Raw genomic sequence first — 20,084 nt, 5'->3', positions numbered from 1 at the left:
GCCAACATCTCTGTCACTCGCTTGCTGCAGTGTTCCAGTGAAGCCCAATGCAAGCTGGAGGAACAACACCTCATTTACAGCTTGGGGACCCCACAACCCTCCGGACTCAATATTGAATTCAATAATTTTAGGGCCTAAACTCTCCCATGTCCCAGCATCCCCACACACACCAGGCCTTGCTACCATGTAGCCTGTCATTACACCCCTGCTGTTGTTAGTCACTAACAGTCCCCATTAACAACTATTCACCCTTCCCAGCCTGATCATTAGCAACTCCTTTGTTTGTCCAAATGTTTTTCTCTTTCTTTGGCCTTTATCCTGTTGATTCCTCCCTACCCCACCCACCTCCCTATTTTCTGCATATAAACTGACATTTTCCCAGCCACCATCAGTTCTGAGGAAGGGTCACCAGAACCGTAATGCTAACTCTGATTTTTCCTCCACAGATGCTGCCAGACCTGCTGGGCTTTTCCCGCAACTTTGTTTTTGTTCTTGTTTTCATATAGCCTGCCATTACACACTATCTATTGTTGGTCACTAACAGTCCCCATTAACAACTATTCACCCTCCTAGCCAAATCGTTATCAATTCCTTTGTCCACCCAGCTGTTCTTCTCTCTCTCTCTCTTCGGGCTCTATCCTATTGTTTACTCCCTACCCTATCCCCTCCCTATTTCCTACATATAAACCAACGTTTTCCCAGCTACCATCGGTTCTGAGGAAGGGTCACCGGACCCAGAACGTTAACTCTGATTCCTTTATCCACAGATGCTGCCAGACCTACTTTTCCAGCAACTTCTGTTTTTGTTCCTGATTTACAGCATATGCAGTTCTTTCGTTTTTAATTTCATAAAATTGTCGAACTCAATATTGACTCCAGAGGGCTGTAAAATGAGATGCTCTTCTTCCAGGCTGTGCTGAGCTTCGCTGGAGCGCTGCAGCAAGCTCAGAACAGAATGGTAGCCGAAAAACAGGGTGGTGTGTAGAAGTAGCAAGTCAATGGAAGCTCAGATAATAAAGTGTGAAGCTGGATGAACACAGCATAGACCCTTCATCAGAGAGGTCTAGGCCCGAAACGTCAGCTTTTGTGCTCCTGGGATGCTGCTTGGCCTGCTGTGTTCATCCAGCTTCACACTTTATTATCTTGGATTCTCCAGCATCTGCAGTTCCCATTATCTCTGATACAATGGAAGCTCAGAGTCTTTTTTATGGGCAGAACGTAGGTGTTCTGCAAGGCGGTCACCCGGTCTATGCTCTGTTTCCCCAATACACAGAAGAACGCATCATGAGCAGCAAATGCAATAAACTAGATTAAGTGAAGTGTAGGTACAGTGTTGCTTCACCTGGAAGGCGCTGTTTGTACTCCTGCATACTAAAGTGGAAGGAACAAAACCGGCAGGTGTTACACCTTCAAGGCAGAGATTGACAAATTCTTGACCTCACAAGGAATCAAGGGCTACGGGGAGAGTGCAGGGAAGTGGAGTTGAAATGCCCATCAGCCATGATTTAAATGGTGGAGTGGACTTGATGGGCTGAATGGCCTTACTTCCACTCCTATGTCTTATGGTCTTCTGCGCTTGAGTAGGAAGGTGCCATAGGGCTGTGGAGCGGTCTTGGAAGTGAAGGAGGAGTGAACCAGAATGGGCGTGATGGAGACAGAAGAAATGGGAGAATGGATTAGAGTCCTTACAGGATGTAGTGTGTGAGAATGTATAGTCCATCTAACTGTGGAGTTTGGTGGGTTTGCAGTGAATAGTGGTGGCCAGCTTATCCCCAGCAATGGAAACAAGAGATTTCGAGGAAGGGAAGGGAGGATTCAGAGATGAACTGGTGAAGGTGAGAGCAGGGTAGGAATTGATGCGAAATTGCGAAATTGGAATGCTGACAGGAAAGGGGAGGGAAATATGTCTCTGGTGGTGGCATCATGCTAGAAGTGGTGGAAATGGCGGCTAATGATCCTCTGGATGTGAATGCTGGTGGGATGGTAGGCGAGGACAAGAGGGACCCTTTTGCTAATGCGAGAGGGAAGAGCGGGGTGAGGGCTGAAGTGCTATCGGTGGATCAAACCTGACTGAGGCCTGTCAACAACGGTGCTGGTAAATCCTTGGTTGAAGAAGAAGGTGGACATTTGGGATGCTCCCTTGTTGAATTTGGCATCATCAGAATGGGCGTGATGGAGACAGAAGAAATGGGAGAATGGATTAGAGTCCCTACAGGATGTAGTGTGTGAGAATGTATAGTCCATCTAACTGTGGGGTTTGGTGGGTTTGCAGTGAATAGTGGTGGCCAGCCTATCCCCAGCAATGGAAACAAGAGATTTTGAGGAAGGGAAGGGAGGATTCAGAGATGAACTGGTGAAGGTGAGAGCAGGGTAGGAATTGATGCGAAATTGATAAATTTCTTCAATTCCAGACGAGAGAGGGAAGCAGCATCGATGATATCATTGATATACTAGAGTTGTGGGTGGAGGCCGGAAAAGGACTGGAACAAGGAATGTTTCATGTACCCCACAAAGAGATAGGCACAACTGGGGCCCACGTGGGTACTCATGGCCACGCCTCTGACCCGAAGTAAGTGAGAGGAGTTAAAAAGAGAAGTTGTTCAGGGTGAAGCAAATTTTGCTGAAACTACAAGGCTCTAGGTATAGCCCAGCACTGTGGACAATTTTGTCTCCTTGTCAAAGGACAAATATACCAACACTGGGGGTAGTCCAGAGAAGGTTCATTGTGTTGTTCCCAGGTATGGAAGGTTCTTTTTGTGGGGTGAGGGGGAGTAAGGTGATCTTGTATTCATTGGAGTTTGCAAAAATAAATGTTGATCTTACTGAAATGTTACATATATTCAAGGCTGAGACAGATAGATTTTTAACCGGAAAGACAATCAAGGGTTATAGGCATAAGGCAGTAGAGTTGAGGATTTTGAGATCAGCCATGATTCTGGATGTGAGTTTGCTCGCTGAGCTGGAAGGTTACTTTTCAGACGTTTCGTCACTTTTTTTTAATTTGAAAAAATATACTTTATTCATAAGATGTACAAAAAATAAAACATATTTATACACCTACCCAGTCATGCAAGCTGCTCCGGGTTACCCAGGGGGTACGTACACCAACTAAAGGATAAGAACAAACAAAGAAGAAAAAAAAAACAAAGCAAAGAAAATACCCCGGCAGTCGTCTCCCCGCACAGTCCCCGTTGGCCCCCTGACCAGTTGGGGAAGGCACCAGCTGGGCCCAGTTACCAGATAGGGCCCTTTTTTTCTATTCTGGACGAGGGGTTTCATACGGTGGTCTTTCCCCACCGCGCCTTGGCGGCGGCTGCCCTAATCTTTAGCGCGTCCCTCAGCACATAGTCCTGGACCTTGGAGTGCGCCAGTCTGCAACACTCGGTCGGGGCCAGTTCTTTCAGCTGGCAGACCAGCAAGTTGTAGGCAGACCAAAGAGCGTCTTACACCGCATTGATGGTCCTCCAGGTGCAGTTGATGTTGGTCTCGGTGCGTGTCCCGGGAAACAGCCCGTACAGCACGGAGTCCCGTGTCACGGAGCTGCTCAGGGCGAACCTCGACAAATACCACTGCATCCCCCTCCAGACCTCCTGTGCAAAGGCACACTCCAGAAGGAGGTGATCGACAGTCTCGTCCCCTCCGCAGTCACCTCGAGGGCAGCATGCGGTGACGCAGAGGTTCCAGGCATGCATAAAGGATCTCACTGGCAGAGCCCCTCTCACCGCCAGCCAAGCAATGTCCTTGTGCTTGTTTGAAAGTTCTGGCGATGAGGCATTCTGCCAAACGACTTTGGCAATCTGCGTGGGGAACCACACGACGGGATCCACCTTCTCCTTTTCCCGAAGGGTCTTGAGGATACTATGTGCTGACCACTGCCTGACGGCCTTGTGGTCAAAGGTGTTTCCCTTCAAAAATTTCTCCATGAAGGTCAGGTGGTACGGGACGGTCCAACTACTCTGAGCGTTCCTCGGCAACGAGGCCAGGCCCATCCTTCGCAACACCGGGGACAGGTAGAACCTCAGTAAGTAGTGACACTTGGTGTTTGCGTACTGAGGATCTACGCACAGCTTGATGCAGCTGCACACAAAGGTAGCCATCAGGGCAAGGGTGGCATTCGGTACGCCCTTTCCCCTATTTTCCAGGTCTTTGTACATGGTGTCTCTGCGGACCCGGTCCATCCTCGACCCCCAAATGAAGTGGAAGATGGCTCGGGTGACCGCAGGTCCAGGGAATAGGCCAGGCCTGCGCCACATACAACAGTACCGAAAGCCCTTCGCACCTGACAATCAGGTTCTTACATGCGATGGAGAAGGACCGGAGCGTCCTGCTGCCCAGCTTCTGCTTCAGTTTGGTGATACGCTCCTCCCAAGTCTAAGTGCATGCCCCAGCTCCACTGAACCAAACACCCAGCACCTTCAGGTAGTCTGTCCTGACGGTGAAGGGGATGAAGGAGCGGTCGTCCCAGTTCCCGAAGAACATGGCCTTGCTCTTCCCCCTATTGACTTTGACACTCGAGGCCAGTTCAAACTGGCCGCACACGTCCAACAGCCTACTCACCGACCGACGATCAGTGCAGAAGACGGCGACATCGTCCATGTACAGGGAGGTCTTGACCTGAAGGCCTCCGCTGCCTGGGATAATCATGCCCTTCAGGCTCACGTCCTTTCTGATGGATGCAGCAAAGGGCTCCACACAGCACACGAACAAGGCAGGAGAGAGTGGGCAGCGCTGCCTGACTCCAGATCTGACGGGAAAACTGTCCGATTCCCACCCGTTGATCGAGACTGCGCTAACGATGTTGGTATAGAGTAGCTGGATCCAATTGCGGATGCGCTCCCCGAACCCCAATTTGGAGAGGACGTCCCTCATGTAAGCATGAGAGACCCTGTTGAAGGCCTTCTCCTGGTCCAGGCTGATGAGGCAGGTGTCCACCCGCCTGTCCTGCACGTAGGCGATCGTATCCCTAATGAGCGAGAGGCTCTCAGCAATCTTCCTGCCTGGCACAGCACAGGTTTGGTCAGGGTGAATCACCGACTCCAGGACAGACCTGACTCAGTTGGCTATGACCTTGGCCAGAATTTTGTAGTCCACGTTCAATAGTGAAATGGGGCGCCAATTCTTAATTTCTTCCCTCTCCCGCTTCCTCTTGTAAATGAGGGTGATGATGCCCTTCCTCATGGACTTGCACATTTCCCCTGCCCAAAACGCACTATCGTACACCTCCAGCAGGTCCTGGCCGACGAGGTCCCACAGAGCGGAATACAGCTCGACCGGTAAGCCGTCGCTCCCAGGAGTCTTATTCCTCTCCAAGGACTTGAGGGCTCTGGTCAGCTCGTCCAGGGATATTGCCCGGTCCAGCCACTCCCTCGTGCCGTCGTCTAAGACCTCCGTGATAAACGACAAGAACGACTCAGAGGCCGTGCTGTCCGTGGGCTTCGCGTTGTACAGTCCGGCATAGAAGGATCTACTGATCCTCAAAATGTTGGGCTGAGACGACGTCACCGAGCCGTCGTCCTCCTTCAGCCGGCTAAGCACAGAGCTGAAAGAAGAAACGCGAGCACGTCTCGTCCTGTTCCATGGAGCGGACCCTGGACCGGAAGATTATCCTGGAGGCCTCCGCGGCGAACAGCGAGGCTTGCTGGCCCCTCACCTCGCGGAGGTCCTCCGTGACATCGACCCCCATCAACTGCAGAAGGAGCAGGTTCTGCACCCTTTTCTGGAGTCGCGACAGCTTTCCCCGCCTCTCTCTCGCCTTCCGAACACCCTTGAGGACAAAGAACCTCTTGATGTTCTCCTTCACCGTCTCCCACCAGTTGCCCGGAGACTCAAAGAGGGGTTTCATGGTTCTCCAACCGGCGTACTCCCTCTTAAACTCCTCGACGTTCTCTGGGGTCAACAGAGTCGTGTTGAGCTTTCACGTCCCCTTGCCGGCCTGCTGGTCGTCCTGTAAGTGACAGTCGGCCAGCAGGAGACAGTGGTCAGAGAAGAACACCAGCTCGACGCCGGTGGACCTGACCGAGAACGCCCGTGACACAAACAGGAAGTCTATCCTTGAGCGGATAGACCCGTCTGGCCACGACCAGGTGTATCTCCGCTGCGCTCCATCTGCAGGGGTGCTGAAGACATCGAGCAGCTTGGCGTCCTTCACCGTGCCCATCAGGAATCTGGACGTGACGTCCAGTTGACTCCCCCCACCCGCTGTCTCCGCGCCGGATCTTCCATCTGCATCGATGATGCAGTTGAAGTCTCCGCCTAGGATGACCGGCCTGGATGTAGCCAGCAGGGGTGGAAGCCGCTGCAGGACGGCCAACCGCTCACTCCGTACCGCTGGGGCGTACACGTTGATCAGCCTCAGGGGAGCGTCCCTGTAGATGACATCAGCCACTGGGAGGCGCTCCCCCCACCACCTCCTGAACTTGAGAGATGGTGAAGTTGCGTCCCTGCAGCAGAATAGCCAGGCCCAAGGACCGACAGTCATTACCCCCCGACCAGATCGAAGGCCCACAGGTCCAGGTGCTGGACCAATTCCCGTACCTGCTGAGGTGCGGTATCCCGCACTCCTGCAGAAACAGGAGGTCCGCCTTGACGGTGGTCAGGTAGGCCAACATGGACACACATCTTGCGGTGGACTTGACGCTATGTACATTAATGCTCGCAACTCGTACCCCCATTGTGGGCAGTGACCGCAGTACCCTCCCCAAGTCCAAGGTCCAGCCCCTCCATCTGTCCCTTCATGCCCATTGCCTGGGCTAACTGCTAGACGCTCTCTGGGCTCAGGAAACCATCCGTGCTGCCTTCCGGGTGGCATCCCCCTGTTGGGGGTACGGAGGCAGGAGAGTCCGGCTCTGGGTCAGGCTGGGGACATGCTGTTTCCTCCTTCCAGCCTGGAAGTTCCGGGGGGCCCTCCAGGGCCCCAGCGGCACGTGGCTGGGTGTTGGAGGGAGCCTCAGGACGCCTCCCCTCACCTGGAAGCGGGGTGCTGCTTTCCTTCTCCCTTGAGATCTTTAGCTTCTGCTTTGGGTGGACCTCCTCCGAATCTCCCTTGTCAGAGGAGCTCTTATAGCCCCCCAGTAGCTGTTTCTTCCCGCCTGATGGTTGCGGTGCCTGGGCCCACCGGCGCGCCTTCCTCCTCGCTTTCTGGACCGTCGTCCACTCCCCTGGGTCACCTGTCACCGCCTCCATTGACTCTGGGTTGTCGGGGTGGGGGGAGCAGAGCCTGCAGGGGCGCTTTGCTGGCCTCGGGTCCAACCTGCGGGGCTGGGCCCTCCTGCACGACCTGGCCCTCCTGCACATTAGGGGGGCCCTTGCAGGGCCCTGGTGCCTTCCTCTCCTCCAGGGAGGGGCTTGCCCTGCATTGCCCCTGCCAGCGACCTGGGCGTAGGTGGTCCCCTGCCGCGGGTATGCCCTATAGAGGTGGCCCACTTCCCCGCAAAGGTTGCAGCTTTTATCTTGTGGGCAATCTTTTGCAAGGTGTCCCTCCTCCCTGCAGTTCCTGCAGATGGTGGCTTTGCAGTTGGCCGCCACGTGACCTGACCTACCACAGGCATGGCAGACTTTAGGTTGCCCTGCGTAGGTCAGGTAGCCCTTGCTCCCGCCAATCGCGAAGCTGGATGGTGGGTGTACAATGTTCCCCTCTGCGTCCATCCTCAGCGTCACCTTGACCTGCCTCTTACTGGTCCAGATGCCGAAGGGGTCCATGATGTTGGTTAGGTCCCCTTCCACCTTCACGTACCTTCCAAGGAAGGTCAGGACATCAACTGCTGGCACATGTGGGTTGTACATGTGTACAGTCACCATACGGCTCCTCGGCGCTGGCATCACGAACAACGGGACAGCGGTCAATACAGAGAGGGGGGCCCTCACCTCCTTTCTCCTTGAAAACCTCCAGGAAGCGCTCGCAAAGCTTGGCACTCCTGAAGGTTACATCGTAAAAACCTCCTCCGGGGAAATCCTGCAGGCAGTAATGTCCGCAGCAGCGAACCCACAACAGTCCAACAGGACCCTCTTCACGAAGACGGCGCGGTCCACAGGTGCACCTCCATCCACTTTCTTCACAGAAACGCGGATGGTATTCCGGACCCCCTGAACCGGGGCACGAGCACTCGCCGCAGCCATCTTTGCAGGTTGGCTGCTCCCCTGAACCAGCTTTAGGCCAAAGCCAGCATTAAGATCCACCGGTTGCAAGGGTGCACAGCCAACCCGACGTCTTCCTTCCAGCTCCAACACAGTCGTGCTCTCCTCTTCTCGGTCAACAAAAGAGTGGGTCTTTATTGCGTTCCGGGTGTGAGCTGATTCACTGAGCTGGAAGGTTAGTTTTCCGACGTTTCGTCACCATTCTAGGTAACATTATCAGTGAGCCTCCGATGAAGCGCTGGTGTTATGTCTCGCTTTCTATTTATCTGTTTAGGTTTCCATGGGTTGGTGATGTCATTTCCTGCATTGGTGATGTCATTTCCTGTTCTTTTTCTCAGAGGGTGGTAGATTGGCTCCAAATCAATGTGTTTGTTGATGGAGTTCCGGTTGGAATGCCATGCTTCTAGGAATTCTCGTGCGTGTCTCTGTTTGGCTTGTCCTAGGATGGATGTGTTGTCCCAATCAAAGTGGTGTCCTTCCTCATCTGTATGTAAGGATATGAGTGATAGTGGGTCATGTCGTTTTGTGGCTAGTTGATGTTCATGTATCCTGGTGGCTAGCTTTCTGCCAGTTTGTCCAATGTAGTGTTTGTCACAGTTCTTGCAAGGAAATTTTTGTAGATGACGTTCGTTTTGCTTGTTGTCTGTATAGGGTCTTTTAAGTTCATTAGCTGCTGTTTTAGTGTGTTGGTGGGTTTGTGGGCTACCCTGATGCCAAGAGGTCCGAGTAGTCTGGCAGTCATTTTGGAAATGTCTTTGATGTCGGCGAGAGTGGTTATGGTTTCTGGGCCCGTTTTGTTGCTGAGAAATCAGCGGACTGTGTTCACTGGGTACCCGTTCTTTTTGAATATGTTGTATAGGTGATTTTCTTCTGCTCTGTGTAGTTCCTCTGTGCTGCAGTGTGTGGTGGCTCGTTGGAATAATGTTCTAATGCAGCTTCGTTTGTGGGTGTTGGGATGGTTGCTCCTGTAGTTCAGTATTTGGTCCGTATGTGTTGTTTTCCTGTACACGCTGGTTTGAAGTTCCCCATTGGCTGTTCGCTCTACTGTGACATCTAGGAATGGCAGTTTATTGTTGTTTTCCTCCTCTTTTGTGAATGTTATGCCAGTAAAGGGTATTATTGATGGTCTTGAAGGTTTCCTCTAATTTGTTTTGTTTAGTGATGACAAAGGTGTCATCCACATAGCGGACCCAAAGTTTGGGTTGGATGATTGGCAGAGCTGTTTGTTCGAGTCTCTGCATTACTGCCTCTGCTAAGAACCCTGATATCGGAGATCCCATGGGTGTACCGTTGGTTTGTCTGTAGGTTTTGTTATCGAAAGTGAAGTGGGTGGTAAGGCATAGGTCCACTAGCTTGATGAAGTTGTCCTTGCTGATGAGGTTGGTGGTGTCGGCTGTATGTGTCTTTGGTTCTTCTGATAGTGTATTCAGTGTTTCTTTGGCCAGGTTGATGTTGATGGATGTGAACAGGTGTGAATGATGTGAATCCATCAACATCAACCTGGCCAAAAAAACACTGACTACACTATTAGAAGAACTAGTATCCTTACATACAGATGAGGAAGGACACCACTTTGATTGGGACAACACATCCATCCTAGGACAAGCCAAACAGAGACACGCACGAGAAACCTAAACAGATAAATAGAAATCAGGACATAACACCAACGCTTCATCGGAGGCTCACTGATGATGTTACCTAGAATGGTGATGAAACGTCTGAAAACTAACCTTCCAGCTCAGCGAGCAAACTCACATCGAGAAACTCAACCTGAGCTACAAATCTTCTCAAAACTCGCTATCAGCCATGATTTCATTGAATAGTGAAACAGACTCAATAGGCTAAACAGTGAAACAATGAACCAGTTCGGCGAGCCAACCAACTACAACATCCACAACCCAAGCTACAAATCTACTCTAAAAACTTTGAGACCTATGGGCAAAGCATGCTCAAATTGGCATGAAAATGTGAGAACGATGCCAAACGATGATTTGGGGTTGGGGACCAAGTGTGGTGTGTCAAAATTTACAAATAACACTAAGGTGAGTGGTAGAGAAAAGTGTGCAGAAGACACTGAAAGTCTGCAGAGGGATATAGGCAGCCTAAGTGAGTGGGCAAAGGTCTGGCAGATGGAGTACAATGTTGATAAATGTGAGGTCATCCATTTTGGTGGGAATAACAGGAAAATGGACTATGTTTCAAATGGTAAAAAATTGTAGCACGTTGCTGTGCAGAAGGACTTGGGTGTCCTTGCGCATAAATCGCTAAAAGTAGGATTGCAGGTGCAGCAGGTAATTAAAAAGGCAAATGGAATTTTGTCTGCCTTTGCTAGAAGGATGTAGTTTAAAAACAGGGAGGCTATGCTGTAGCTGTATGGGGTCCTGGTGAAGCCACACCTGGACTACTGTGTGCAGTTTTGGTCTCCTTACTTGAGATGGGATATACAAGCACTGGAGGGGTTGCAGAGGAGATTCACTCGGTTGGTTATGAGGAGAGACTGAGTAGACTGGGATGATACTCATTAGAATTCAGAGGAATGAGGGGAGATCTTATAGAACCATATAAGATTATGAAGGGAATAGATAAGGTGAAGGCAGGGAGGTTGTTTCTGCTAGCAGGTGAAACTAGGACTAGAGGGCATCACCTCAAAATAAAAGGAAGCAGACTGAGGTCAGGAGGAACTTCTTCACACAAAGGGTTGTGAATCTGTGGAATTCCCTGCCCAGTGAAGCAGTTGAAACTACCTCTCCGAATGTTTTTAAGGCAAGGCTTGATAAATTTTTGAACAGTAAAGGAATTAAGGGTTATGGTGAGTGGGCGGGTAAGTGGAGCTGAGTCTCAAGAAGATCAGCCATGATCTTATTGAATGGCGGGGCAGGCTCGAAGGGTCGGATGGTCTACTCCTGCTTCTAGTTCTTAGGCTCTTATTTTCTTATGACAGAGCACTACCCGCGAACAAATCTACTTCCTATATGGATGCCACAAGAACCAGGTATTACCATGAAATGTGAAATACAAACACCCCATCAACAACCCACAAGCTCGCAAAACAGCCAAACAAAACAGCCGCAGGATGGTAAAGGTGATGATAAACCATGCACACAACTGGCTCCACAGATACAACAACGAACTTACGTGCCAAAAACTTTATTCCTGGAAGCTACCAACCAAGACTGAACAACGGACCTAGAACAAGTCATCAACTTCAGTCAACAGACCAAAACAGCCAGGAAAAGACAGGGCCTTCAGGACAAATTAGCCAAACTAACCCACAAAAACAACAACAATAGAGCAGACACCTGCATAAGAAACCTCTCAAACAAGAAACTGACAGACACAGAGAAAGCTGTTCCCATCCGCGGACTTAACTACAACTAGAGCGACGCCAACAAAACTGAATTCCTTGCCAAGATAACAAAGTGTGGAGCTGGATTAACACAGCAGGCCAAGCAGCATCTCAGGGGCACAAAAGCTGACGTTTCGGGCCTAGACCCTTTAGAGTAGCACACAAACCCACATCAAGCCTACGACAACTGCTCACCCGAACCAAAGACCCACTACCCACTATGGACAGGGCCAATGTCATATACAAGATTCCCCGCAGAGATTGTGACAAACATTACATCAGACAAACAGGAAAGAATTCCTAGCCACACTGAGGTCCAACAGCATCAATGAACAAACACAAGAAACCATAAGATAGACAGTGATCCCAAAACTGAAAAAGTGAACTCAACACCCTCAACACCTTGGAGAGGAAAGGGCAAGAAGGACTAAAAAAGGACAAGAATATTACAATACTGTCAGCAGACAATGAGCGCATGACAGTAATACTAAATAAACAGGACTACCTCTCTAAGGCACATGCACCACTAGCCGATGAGAACACATACCAGCAAGTGCAGACGGATCCAACACCACAACTAGTCAACAAGATCCTCAACACGCTAAAAAGACTCAAACAGACCAGACAGATAAACAAAACAGACTTCTTAAGAATGAAACCTGAAGGAGCTAGCATCCCACCAATTCTAAGGCCTCTGAAAAGTACACGAACTGGAAGTATCCCTTAGACCCACTGTCTCCCTACCAGGCACATCATCACACAGATTAGCCAAGGAACTACAAAGGACACTAAATCACTTTGTCAACAAGTCACCCCACTCAATCCAATCAGCCCAAGAGTTCCTCACCTCCGTCAAGGATATAAAAATAGATGATGACAAGACAATGGTATCATTTGATGTTACTGCCCTTTTTACATCGATAGACATACCACTAAAAGGGGAACACTGACAGTGCTACTAAAACAAGAACAAGACCCTAGTGACACCATCTCCACAGACAACATGCTGAAGCTACTGGACGTATGCCTCACCACCCACTTCACCTTTAATGGCAAATATACGAACAGATCAACAGGACACCCATGGGATCACTTATCTCTGGACTAATAGTTGAAGCGGTGATACAGAGATTTGAAAGTATGGCCCTTCCGCTAATCCAACCCAAACTATGGATACACTGCATGGATGACACCTTTGTCATCATAAAATGGACCAAACTGGAGGAGACACACAAACTAATAAACAACACCCTCACCGGAATCAGATTTACCAGAGAAGAGGAGAAAAACAAACAGCTCTCATTCCTAGATGACATGGTAGAGCGCAGGGCAAATGGGAAATTCCGAACAAAGGTACACAGAAAAGACAAACACACAAAAGCGGTGCAGAGCTATGCTGAGAAGAAGAGTACATCTTCCAGGCTTTCAAAGACAACAGATACCCAAAAAATTGGGTCAGAAGATGTCTATTACATGAATGATACCAGGAAGATACTACATGCCCCGACACACTCATCACGCTGCCTTACATCACGAACACATCTGAACTGACCACAAGACGCCTGCAACCACTGGGCTTCAGAGTAGCACACAAACCCACATCAAGCCTACGACAACTGCTCGCCCGAACCAAAGACCCACTACCCACTATGGGCAGGACCAATGTCATATACAAGATTCCCCGCAGAGATTGTGACAAACACTACATCGGACAAACAGGAAAGAAATTAACAACAAGGGTACACAAACGCCAGTTGGCTACAAAAAGACACAACCAATACTCACTCATCTCTCTCCATATGGATAAGGAGAACCACCAATTTGACTGGGACAAGACCAAGATCCTGGGACAAGCAAAGCAGAGACAAGCACGGGAATTCCAAAAAGCCTAGTACTCCACGAAGAAAGCCATCAACAAACACATAGAACTCGACCCCATATACACTCTACTGTGAAGGAAAACCAGAAGTGAGATAATCCAGCTCAAAGGACTCCAGAGTTTAAATAACAGGGGGTAAAACACAATGGTGCTTCAGTGCAGGCTGCACTGATGATGTTACCCAGCTCAGTAATGAAACATCTGCGAAACAACAAACCAGCTCAGCGAGCCAATCAACCACAACATCCACAACCCGAACTACAAATCTACTCTAAAACCTTAAATGGACCTAATCCTGATCATACATCTTCTGGTCTTGTATATTAAAAAAAACAATGAATTGCAGTCATTGTTGTAAAGCTACTACCAACGGCCAATTTGCATTTAGTAATTATATTGTTTATAGAATAAACATTGCCCAGGTTAGCGGGAAAATTTTCTGTTCTTCAATTAATATCATGATTTTTAATATCCATACCAACTACTGTAGGAGAGAGGATGTTGGTTTAAACTAAAAGGCAAATATGAGAACACTGGGCAGTACAGCACCCTCTCTGAACTGCACTAGTGTTTATCATGAAATCTTGGGAGTACATATTGAATCTACAGTCTTTTCACTCCAAATTGAAAGCCCTATGCAAGGCAGAGATGATACTAGAGATATCTTACCATCAGGAAATAACTTGCAATTGCATAGCACCATATTATGGCTCTCAGAAACATTCCACATGATTAATTATCTTGAAGTATGCTTGACATGTTGGCAAAGGAATGCTTTTTTTTGGTCTTGCCTGTGATTTAGAAGTTGTTGCAACCAATTAGTTTACATAGCCTGTCTTAGAATCATAAACACCATGCTGACAGAATAAGGACTTTGAGCTCATCATTATTGTCCCAGTTCTCCAAAAGAGCTATACAATTAAGTAAGGGAGTGGGAGTTTCTCCATAGTGCTACAAATTGGTGCTTTTCAGTGTGCATTCACTTCTCTTTTGAAAGCTACAACATTGAATGTTTTCTTACAATCATTTCAGACAATGCAATCCAGATCAAAACTTGCTGTGCTATTCTTGTTAGCATTGGAACAAATTCATAACATTGTTGATTAATAGAAGTTCTAAATGATATTGACTATTTAGTGAGACCTCGTATTTGTGCCAGATTTATGGTTATCTTTTCCCATCTCCATAACATTGTTCAATTTTCCCTCTGTTTCAGCTCAACTGCTCAAATCATCGCCTGTGCATTCATCATTGCTACACTGGACTATTCCAAAGCATTCTGATAGTCTTCTACTTTCTACCCTCTATACTCTAAACTTGAGGTTATCCCAAATTCTCCTGTCTTAACTCACAGCATGATCCATTTCATGTCATCCCTGTGTTCACTGACTTGGTTGGCTCCCGGTCAAATGACATCCTGATTTAAAGATTTTTATCCCTTTCAAATCCGCCATGTTCTTGCACCTTTCTATCTCTGCCATCTTCTTCAACACCACAACTCATCGGGTTATGTGCATTTCTTTAATTCCTGCCTCCTGTGTGTTTCAGTTATAATCGATCCATCATTGATGGTCATACCTTCAGTTGTCTACTCTAGCCTTGAAATTCCCTCTGTATTTCTCACTATCTCACTTTCCTACTTTAAGACACTCCTTAAAACCTATCTCTTTGACTATACCTTTGGTCTATAGATCCAATATCTGAGATTGTAGGTTCATGTAGTAAATTGTCTTACAATTTTACTATGAAGTGCCTTGGGACATTTCATTAGATTAAAGGCACTATATAAATATGAATTAAGTTGATGATTTAGTGTGGTGTTTGCTGAAGGACACCAATGAGACCAGCATTGGGACCACTTATATGCTGTTCATAGACCTAATTAAAGCTGTTAAGAGTGAGTGTCATCCCAATCAACAGCACTTATTCTACAAGGTGGTATGGATATGCCACTATTGAAGAAGACATCAGTGCCTGTGTACAAAAAGAGTTCTACTCTTGTCACAATCACGATCATGTCTGGAAGCAGCATTTTAGAAATTAGTTTCATAAACTTCAGATTTGCAGACCATTTCTCTTGGAAAAATACTTCAGAGGACACATAGAACCAAGCACAGAAATTTGGTTCAGTATGCTTTGTGGATCATCAAACCTGCAGCATCTAATGTGCCCAGAAGAATGCCAGAGATAACATATCTGCAGAGGTCCCCACAAGCGTCAACAACAATACTTGACAATTTTATGGATGCCCATGCTATCAGACTCTTCAGTCATGACAGAAAATGTAGAGGACAATGAAGTCACTGACAGTTTAGATATAGAGATAATCGGAACCGCAGATGCTGGAGAATCCGGGATAACAAAGTGTAGAGCTGGATGAACACAGCAGGCCAAGCAGCACCTTAGGAGCAGAAAAGCTGATGTTTCGGGCCTAGACCCTTCATCAGAAATGGGGGAGGGGGAGAGGGTTCTGAAATAAATTGGGAGAGAGAGGGAGGCGAATCGAAGATGGATAAAGGAAAAGATAGGTGGAAAGGAGACAGACAAGTTACAAGAGAGTTGGAGTGGGAGACAGATCCCCTGAGGTTTGTAAATGCTGCAGATGCGGAGAATCCAAGATAACTCCTCCCCCATTTCTGATGCAGGGTCAAGGCCCGAAACGTCAGCTTTTCTGCTCCTAAGATGCTGCTTGGCCTGCTGCGTTCATCCAACTCTACACTTGGTTATCACGGATTCTCCAGCATCTGCAGTTCCTATTATCTCTGATACAATTTTAACCTCACTGTGAAACCTCTTCTAGGGATGCTTAACCTGAAGAACTTACCCTCCTCCCTCCCACTGCAACTCTCTTGTAGCTTGTCTGTCTCCTCTCCACCTATCTTTTCCTCTATCTATTTTCAATCCACCTCCCCCCTTCCATATATATTTCAGAATCCTCTCTCCCTCTCCCATTTTTGATGAAGGGTCTAGGCCTGAAACATCAGCTTTTCTGCTCGGCCTGCTGTGTTCATCCAGCTCCACACTTTGTTATCTACAGTTTAGATATGCTTGAGTAATGAGAAATTTCCTGCTATTAAGTGCATGGCTTTCTGATAAAGGGAAGACAACAACTTTCAATCCAAAGTAGTGAATTTGACGCCGACATAAGAAGGAAAATTGGAAGAAAGTCTATATCCTGGCTGCCCACAACAAGGCTACAGAAGACAACTTCTCAAGTGCCGCCAAAAACTGTGATCTCCAAATTAGCATCTCCAAGACCAAGATCACATTTCAACCAGCACCAGTCACATGCTATGAAGTTGGCTGTCAGCTCATGAACTGAACATTGTTTGGAATGATGTTTATAACTCTAATGTGAAGTAATATTTGTGCAAAGCGTACAGCTAGCCATGATATTTTCTGTCTGTTTGCCTCTCAGATGCAATAAAGTTTTCTGAACAGCAGCATTTAATTTCTTGTAGAACTTAAGATTCATTAATGTTTCCCTATTACTTATCTCCTTTACGATAATGATATTTCTGTAGCTGTTCTCCATTAGCTGCTCATCGTTTATAAGGCATCAAATGCTGAACAGTAGAATCATACAGAAGGAGACATTGCCCACTATGTCTGTGCTAGTTAGCAAAGAGTCACCAAAAGCTAATCCCACCCTTTTACACTGGTTAGAATTGGATGGGTTGGTCAAATAGTGGAATTTGAAATTTAACCTTGAAAAGTGTTGGGAGGGGCACGGTGGCTCAGTGGTTAGCACTGCAGCCCCACAGCCCCAGGGACTCGGGTTCAATTCCAACCTCAGGCGACTGTCTGTGTGGAGTGTGCACATTCTCCCCGTGTCTGCGTGGGTTTCCTCCGGGTGCTCCGGTTTCCTCCCACAGTCCAAAGATGTGCAGGCTAGGTGGATTGGCCATGCTAAATTGCCTGTAGTGTTCAGAGGTGTGTGGGTTATAGGGGGATGGATCCGGGTGGGATGCTTCAAGGGGCAGTGTAGACTTGTTGGGCCGAAGGGCCTGTTTCCACACTGTAGGGAATCTATCTAATAAGTGTGAAGTGGTGCACTTTGGAAGAAGCAATAAATACTCAATGAATGCCAGGGCACCAGGAAGATCACAGGAATAGAAAGGTCTTGAAGTTCTGTCCACACACCCCTGAAAGTAGCAGGGCAAGAAAACAGATCATCACAGAATCCCTACAGTGTGGAAGCAGGCCATTTGGCCCATCGAGTCCACACCAACCCTCTGAAGAGCCATCCAGACCCACCCACCTACCCTATCTCTGTAACCCTGGATTTCCCACAGCAAATCCCTGGGCATGATTGCATGGCTAATCCATCTAACCTGCACATCTTTGGACTGTGGGAGAAAACCAGAGCAAACCTGCACAAACTCAGGGAGAATATGCAAATTCCACACAAACTGTTGCCCAAGGGCAGAATCAAACCTGCATCCTTGGTCCTATAGGGAAGCAGTGCTAACCACTGAGCCACCATGCCACCCTATTAAGGAGGCATACAGGACATTTACCTTTATCAAATATGGCATTAATTATAACAGCTGGGAAGTTATGTTGAAGTTGTTCAAAATGTTGGTTAGGCCAGAACTGGAATACTGTGTTGAGTCCTGTTCACCAAACCGTAGGAAGGGCGTAATTACACTGCAAGGAGTGCAGAAGAAATTCACAAGAATGTTGCCTGGGTTGCAGCATTTTAGCTATGCAGAGAAACTGGTTAGGCTTGGCTTATTTTCTTTGAAGAAGAGAAAGCTGAGGAGGTACCTGACTGAGGTGTACCAAATTATGAGGGGCATGAATATTTAGCAGCTGTTCCCCTTCATTGAGCAATTAAAACTGATTAACCCCTTCAGGCCGCTGACCAAGCTTGATTACCTTCATTGAAGGGTCAGTGCTGAGTGGGCATAATTTTCAGATGAAGGACAGGAGGTTTAGGGGGAATTTGAGCAAGTGTTTTTTTTTAAATCCAGGGAGTGGTGGGAATCTTGAATGCACTGCCTGGGACAGCAGTAGAGGAAGAAAAACCTCACAACCTTTAAAAAGTACAAGGATGAGCACTTGAAATGTTGTAACATTCAGGGCTATCAGACAAGTACTGCAAAGCAGGATAATTGTAGATAGATCTGTACAGATTTGATGGGCTGAAGATTCTCTTCTGTATTGAATGGCTCCTTGAAACTATGACTATATGATTCCATTTAGCCCCATAAAACACAGTATAGGCTATGTGGACGTAAGTCATACTCACATTCCACTATAGATTCAAGGGAAGGAGTCCATGACCTATATTCTCATTTCAGCATGGAATTGACAGGTATGTGGCTAATGTGAATGCAAAACAAATTAAGTTCTAATTATAACAGGAGCCAGAGCCTCCAGAATTCCAAGCAAGTGTAAAGGTGATTGATTCTGGACCTTCATCCAGCTCTTACGCAAATTGGAAGTGCTAGACAAGAAAAATAATATACAGTGGTAATAATACAAACCATATAAAAACATATAAGATCATGAAGGGACTTGATAGGGTGGATATCAGGAGAACGTTTCCTTTCATAGAAAGACTATGAACATCGAACAATAGTAGGCCCCTGGGCTCCTCGAACCATGGCTGACTTTAACCTCAACTCTACATTCCTGCATATCCTTGATAATCTTTCATCCCCTTGGTAATCAAGAATCTACCTACCTCTGCCTTAAAATATTTAACGATTCTACATCCACTGCCTTTTGAGGAAGGGAATTCCACAGACACTCAATGGTGTGAGAAAACATTCCCTCGTTTCTGTTTTAAATGGGCACCTGCTTATTTTTACATTATGAGCCTTAGTGCAGATTTTTCCATGCCAAGAAACATCTTCGCAACTTCCACACAGTCAAGTCCCTTCAGGATCTTATACATTTCAATTAAGTCAACGCTGACTCTTCTAAATTCCAGACGACACATGTCTAACTTGTCTAGCCTTTCCTCCAAAGGCAATCCACTCATTCCAGCTATTAGCGTAATAGTGTCTGGACTGCTTCAAACACATTAACATCCTTTTATAAGTACAGAGACCAGCACTATAATGCTAGAAATAGGAGACTTACTTTAAAAATAAAGGAACTCTCATTGATGACAGAGATGAGGAAACTTTCCTCTGTCAGAGAATTGTCTTTACAAGAAGTCGGGGGAAACAGGATAAATTATTTATGGCTACGGGAGGTAGATTTTAGATCGACAAAGAGAGTCAAAGATTATAGGAGGGGTTGACATGAGGGTGGATTTGAAACCAAATCAGGTCAGCCATGATTTTATTAAATGGCAGTGTTTTTGTCAGATGGAGATACTGCCAGCTGCCCAGAATGTCGTGGCAGAGAAGAGCAGACCCTCATTGACAGGCAGGGACAGTTGAAACACCCTGAGAGAATGACGTGGAGGTAAACGGAGCCAAGAAGAGCAGGGCACATCTTGAATGAAACAGAAATTGCTGGAGAACCTCAGCAAGTCTGACAGCAGCCGTGGAGAGAGAGGAGAGTTTAAAATCCTGACCTCAGTGACCCTAATTCTGGAACTTACTGCAAGTCCACCAGGCCAATCCAAGGTTCCACAATGTGGGCGTATCCCCAATGTGCCACGTGCTCCCTGTGTAACCGGTCCCAACTCGTTCGAGAGTAGGGTCACACCGGGATCTACCACCTCACATTCGGGGGGGGGGGGGACATTGGACACGTGACATCTGC

The 20,084-nt window shown here is 47.5% G+C and overlaps 1 protein-coding gene across 2 annotated transcripts in view; it reads right to left on the bottom strand.

Annotated features, from left to right (window-relative positions):
* Nucleotides 1–20,065, bottom strand: part of rhbdd2 (rhomboid domain containing 2) — an 84,247-nt gene extending 64,182 nt beyond the window's left edge. For both annotated transcript variants that reach the window (XM_048557597.2, XM_048557599.2), the window contains exon 1: nucleotides 19,921–20,065. The gene's annotated coding sequence lies outside the window, so the exon portion shown is untranslated. The remainder of the gene's footprint in view (nucleotides 1–19,920) is intronic.
* Nucleotides 20,066–20,084: the final 19 nt, after the last annotated feature.

The sequence above is a fragment of the Stegostoma tigrinum genome, chromosome 27, assembly GCF_030684315.1.
Source record: "Stegostoma tigrinum isolate sSteTig4 chromosome 27, sSteTig4.hap1, whole genome shotgun sequence".
Classification (NCBI taxonomy): domain Eukaryota; kingdom Metazoa; phylum Chordata; class Chondrichthyes; order Orectolobiformes; family Stegostomatidae; genus Stegostoma; species Stegostoma tigrinum.
Note: the sequence above shows the minus strand (reverse complement) of the source record. Positions and strands in the feature narration are given on the sequence as shown.